Here is a 6,000-nt window from a genome sequence, read left to right as displayed (position 1 = left end):
GTAAATTACATATATTCAAGCTACTTTTGGAAAGAAATGAGAAAAAACATCTTTTTGGGTTTTTGTGTGTTTTATGTGAAATTGTTATCCTTGTAATTTATCTGTTTGTGGATGTGGCAGCAATTAGGTGGTGATGGAAGGCGACATTGGGATTTGTAGAGGTGTAGGAAGGTGTGGGGGAGTCCTATGAAGCCTCTGGTAATCTTCTGGAGACTTTCTTTGCAATTGGACTTCAAAAAGTCACTTTCAGGAAATTCTACAGGAGGCTACAGGGGATCTACATGAGGATCTACAGGAGGATGTCGAGAGCTATTTTTAGAGGTTTTAAAGGTGGAAAAATGGTGGGAAAGGGTAGCTAAAGATTATAGGGAGGTGTAAAGGTGTCTATAGCTCATCAAGGAGGATTAGGAAAGAAAATGATGGTTGGATTCGTTCAAAGGACGAGAAGAAAGCTTATGAGAGAAATTCAGAAATTAGGGCAAATTCGTGAACGGCTGAGCATGACTTGTGAAACCTGTAAGAAAAGAGATGATGATGGCTACTTTATTGATGTATTATTAGCAAAGGTGCATTGTGAGAGAACTGCACATCAAAATACTGAAACTGAGCAAGAAAATAGCTACTTGTACCAAAAGAACAGAGCTATATCTCATGTTAACCTAAATTCTGACCTAGAAAAATGAAATGTTGAATAGTGTTACATGGAAAGGAAATCACGGAAAGAGATTTATTGCAGAACAGAAATGAGCATGACAAAATGGATCTAAAGCAAACCATTATCCTCTAAATCAAATTGTAACACTAGAAATTGCATGGGGAAGCAAAACTGTGTTTTTATGGTAGCAAGTAGATCTTGACCTCCATTCATGGTCCCCAAAGGAGGAAAGGAGATCAGACTCTATTGATGGCCTTTTTGTATCTTTCTCTTACCACTATTTAACCTACTTCAACAATTGAAATGGAAACAGCTATCTAAACCACCAAACGCAACCTATTCTATTAAGGAAAAATGAATCTATCTAACAGAAATTAATTCATGAACTAAAGAAAAAACATATGAGTACAAAGCAAGAGGTGTTGGGCAGCTTGGGTTGGGCCCTAACCCAAGAGGCTTTAGCCATCTAAAATAAATCAGTGCTGGCTCGAAAAATGTTTCATCTCCATTATCAAAATAAAAGTCACGTTACATAAACTGTTCAGAAAAGTAAGCTCGAAAATGAGTTGAGCAAGAGCTGCAACAAAAGTGCGAAAATTTGACTAACATCCAACTAAACTATTGAGCACCTAAGCCCTCCTATTTATACAACTGGAGCCTCCAACATCTCTCCTAAAATCAAGGAGGCTTGGCTCCCAAGACTAGAGATAGACAATAGTTCTTCTTCACTTTCTCGGCTACCCCTTTGATGCATCAATGTGGCTGCTTGTGCTCTATTTTTCTGAAGTACGATTTGAGGTAGGGAGTCATAAATGAGTGGGACACCCTCCTCCAAATCCTCTCCCTTGTTTTCCTAGAATATTGGCTACCAAATGCTCATTAATCCTTTGACTTTATCCCAAAATTGACCAAAAATCTGCATAAAGCACACATTAGACTTCATGGCATAATGACTAACCCAATTCACTCTATTAGCATAAATACAATTAAAAACATGCAATAAACTAATGAGAATGGTGGATTAAGTTAAGTTAGAAGGCTAAATGAGCCCATATATTTACCCATTTCTCGGGCTCATCATCACCCCCTACTGAATGGGTTTCTCATCCTTTGAGAAACGAGTCTATCTCCTCATCTTTGATGGCCCTGATGGCCTCCTTGACATTCCAGGCTTCTGTTGTGAGATCCTCTTCCTTATCATGGAATCCAACCTTCCTGTCCACCTCTTCCCACTGTTGTCTTTCTTCTTCTTGCTTTGTGCCCTTTAGCAGTCCTAGCAATAGTGGGGGACTCAACTTGAAACCAATCCAATTGGCCTTCAAACTTTTCATAGAGTGCTTATACAGTGGCACTCTCCTCAAGTCTTCTCTCATTCTGTTTGGGGAGTGATACTCCCTGATCTGTAGGCTGTGTGGCAGTGTATTCTAGCTTCTCATGCAGTCATGAATGTAATCGTCTCCATGTAATCTCTCCATGTCCTCAAAATGTGCAATAGCCTAGGCCTGGTCATTGATGTACTTAGGGGAACTCTGAGGATTAGCTGCAAGTTGTTGGTGTGTGCTAATGAGAGGCGTGAAATACATTTATGGTTGGATTTTTCTCTTTTGTTTGGGCTTAACTAGGGTGCTGAGTGCAGCAAGAATAGATGTTATTTCCCTTTCTAGTGTCTCAAGAGACACTTATGTCTTCTTTGCCCCCTTTTCTTCTTCTTCTGTCTTTTCTGCCTCTGCTAGCTTTGTTTCCTCTAGCCCTGTTCTGATTTCCTTCTCACCTTGTTTAGTTTCTGCCTTCTCTGGTTTAGTATTTTTCTTCTTTGGTTTAGTCTTTTCCTTTTCCGTTTTAGTCTTTCTCTCTTCTATCTTGGTGTCCTCCTTCTCTTCTTTGGTCTTTTTCATCTTTGCTTTTGTCTCTTCCTTCTCTGTTTCAAGTTTTTCCTTCTCTGTTTTGGTTTCCTCTTCCTCTATTTTGGTTTTCTCCTCATCTTCCCCTTTTTGTTGTTCCCCCTCACTTTCAGAAGGACTGAGGTCATTTGTGAGGGCTTTTATATCATCCTCTCTTATCATATTTCTTAAAATCTCCCAGGCTATGGGGATTGCGAAGGTGTGGAGGGCTTCTTCCACTAGTAGTTTAATTAGTCCATGGTGAGCTAATTGGTCTCGACCTCCTACCTTCAATTTGATGCTGGAATCTATTAGGGACTGGAGGAGAAAATATGGAATACTGAGTTTTTGGGGTGTAGGAAGATCCATGCCATATCTTAACTCATGCAAAAGTCTGAAATGGTAACCATAAACTATGTTGTACCTTCCTTCATAGGAAATGTACTTGATAATTTGGTAACTAACCTCATCCCAAGGGTAAGGTATGCTTGTTCTTCTTATGCCATTTTTTTCCTCTACAGGTTGCTCATTTCGATGGAAGAAGGTTTTCTTGGCAACTTCACCCAGTGGCTTTTCTTCTTTATTCCAGGGTAGTCCAAGTGGAAGACTAGTAACCCTACTAATAAACTCTGGCGTGATTTTCATGGTGAGACCCCTGGAAGTAATAGTGGAATGGGTCTTTGAGTGGGGTACCAAGGAAAGGGAAAACTCCCGAGTCACTTCTTCATCATACCCTCAAAGTTTCTCAAAACATGGCATCCAATTGGCTCTGGTAAAAATGGCTACCACCTCGGGATGTTCATGGAGCCTAACTGAATTTAGGGGTTCATTCCTCATGAATCCCCGTGTCATTATGTTTATACTCTTTTGGAATACCTTAGGTGGAGAAGGAGACAACAATTTTTTGCAAAAACAGGAAATAGAGGAAAAAAAACTATGCTTTTCTTTAAGAAATAGACAAAGTTTTTAATGCAATTTCTCTTTATTTTATGCTTAATTCTCCTTAAAATTGCATCACTCCTCATATATGTGAGTACCAAGGTGGAGAAGGAGACAATACTTCAGAAACAAAGAACAGACAAAAACTGTGTTTTTTTCTTAAGAAGCAGACAGACTTTTGAATACAATTCCTCTTCCTTTTCAGGCTCAATTCTTTCTTAAAATCACATCACCGCTCATATATATGAAAATTCCAAGTGGGTTTGCACTGAGCCTACCTCTTTGAGCCTGAATTTGAATGAAAATCCCGTTTTTTCTTCTACAAGACTGCTCATTGGTCCTCCTGTAGAAAGGACTCCTATAGGACCTGTTACTGCTCTTGTAGAACCCGATAATGTTCCTGTAGAACCCAATAAGCGGAGGAGTTCTGAAAATGATAGAGAGCAATGGTTTCGAGGCTCTGGAGGTGGTAGGGAGCTCGCTGCAATCGAGGGCACAACGATAAAAATGGCAACAAAGGTGGTGAATAAGCTTGAGAGAGCGTACTTATGCATACATGAGAGGTTTCTGGCGATGAGGTGTGGTGGTGGAAAGGGTACGTTACCATCATTCGGACCGTTGGTCCCAACTACAGTTTCATCATGAGAATTTATGCTTTATACCTGCAATCACTTCCCATCATTGGCGCTGGAGTTCAAAACATCTGCCACTACTTGTATTTTTAGATTTTTCGTGAGTTGACTAGACACACGTGTAGTGTGATCTCCGGATGAGTGCAATCGAACTGGATGAGGGTGGCCAGTTAACTGGCCACACTTTTGGTTTAATCCCAACCATTTCATTCATTCATGAAATTTTTGAATTATATAGATGCAATAGAGGAGAGGGTTAGACACTTACCTGCAGGTCGAATGCTCATGCTGCTAGGTTCTGTTGCTGCTACATGCTCGTATTCCAATGTTGCATGCTTGTATCTCCTCTACTGTATTCTTTCTGCTCCCTAATGTGTGGCTGGTTGTTTTGTGCAGGTTCCTTTCTGGCTAGATTTCATCTTCAGGAGTCTGCTTCAACCTTCAAATTTGCACCCTCATGCTGCTTATGCTAGATTTTAATGGGACGGTGACTTGTTTTGTCCATATCTCCCAAACAATAGGCTGGATTGACCTGAAATTCTCTGATCATGTTTTCATCATCATTATGCACCGCCCATAGAAAAATTTTGGTCAATGGATGCACGAATTTCGAGAAAATTTGAAAATGGCTGAAGGTGATGGAGGTCGATTTCTTGGAAACCGTGCACTAGAATTTGGCTGGAATTTCTTGGGAATGTTACGAGCAAGTTCATGATCCCCGATCCTAAACATGTTTTGATCGAGAGTTCATGATCCTCGATCTTAAACACACCTTGATGTTCATCCCACTTTTCGATATTCCAAGGAGCTCCTCCTGACCCTTCATCAGGTCAAGTGTGGCATATTTCCAGAATCCACATGTTTTCGAAGTTGTTAACCTTATTGTATCATTTAGCATTTGTAGTTCCTCAACATCATGGTTGTTTCCCTCCATAAACTCTTTTTGCTAGCTCAAATCCTACACAAAATCACCCTTCAATCAATATTTTGCTAGGTAAAAACCCTAGGACTACAAAAAAGATGGTATTTCCTTGCGCTTGGTCAGCTAACATTGCCCACCATAGCCCATAGGGCATGATAATGCCCCTCCCTTTTACAAGTAGAGCATTTAATTCCCCCTCCCAGCCTGGGTGACCGCGTTAGCTGGCCAAACCACTTAGCACTTGCCCAAAAACTAAAAATCATCCCAAAAATTGACTGAAAAAATGTATTAAAATTCAAGATAGGGATTATGAAAACTACCTGAAACTGAAGGCTCATCAAATGGTAGCCTGGATTTCTCACAATCACATTAGAAATATTTGCTCCTTTTTCTCTCCAAAACACTCTCACAGAACTCAACACATTGCAAATGAAGGCCTCTAACCCTTCTTATAGTCACTTTAGAAGTATGAATCACCTTAGTTAGTCATCGAAATTTAATTTTTTCATTCCTATGTTGTTAATCACACAACATATTGATATGTTGCTAAATTTTACTTCTCTGATGAAATTTTAGAATTGATATATAGAACTGACCACGTTTGACTCTGAATGAGCACTTTCTTTTTTGGGACCTTTTCTCGTTCTTGAAATGAAAAATCTCCAAGTTACCATCTTCAAGCTCATAAAAATCCTACGAAGACGATATGAGCACTTTCTTTGTTGGGACCTTTTTTCACTCTTGAACTGAAAAAATACCCAAGTTATCTTCTTCAAACTTGTAAAAAATCGAGGGAGAATACCTGAGCAATGCTTTTATCTCTTTTTCCTTGCTCTTTAAACTGAAAAATACATATTAAGTTTTCTTCATCTGACTCGTTAAAATTTTATGAAGATCTTTTGAGTTTTTCTTCGTTTAACTCATTAAAATTTCACGAAGAATATCAAGTTTACTCTGTCCCCTCATACTCAT

This window comes from Pinus tabuliformis, chromosome 3_2, assembly GCF_031772625.1.
Source record: "Pinus tabuliformis cultivar Carrire ecotype Pingquan chromosome 3_2, CPIR1, whole genome shotgun sequence".
Taxonomy (NCBI): domain Eukaryota; kingdom Viridiplantae; phylum Streptophyta; class Pinopsida; order Pinales; family Pinaceae; genus Pinus; species Pinus tabuliformis.
The sequence above is the reverse complement of the archived record's forward strand: the minus strand, read 5'-3'. Positions refer to the sequence as shown.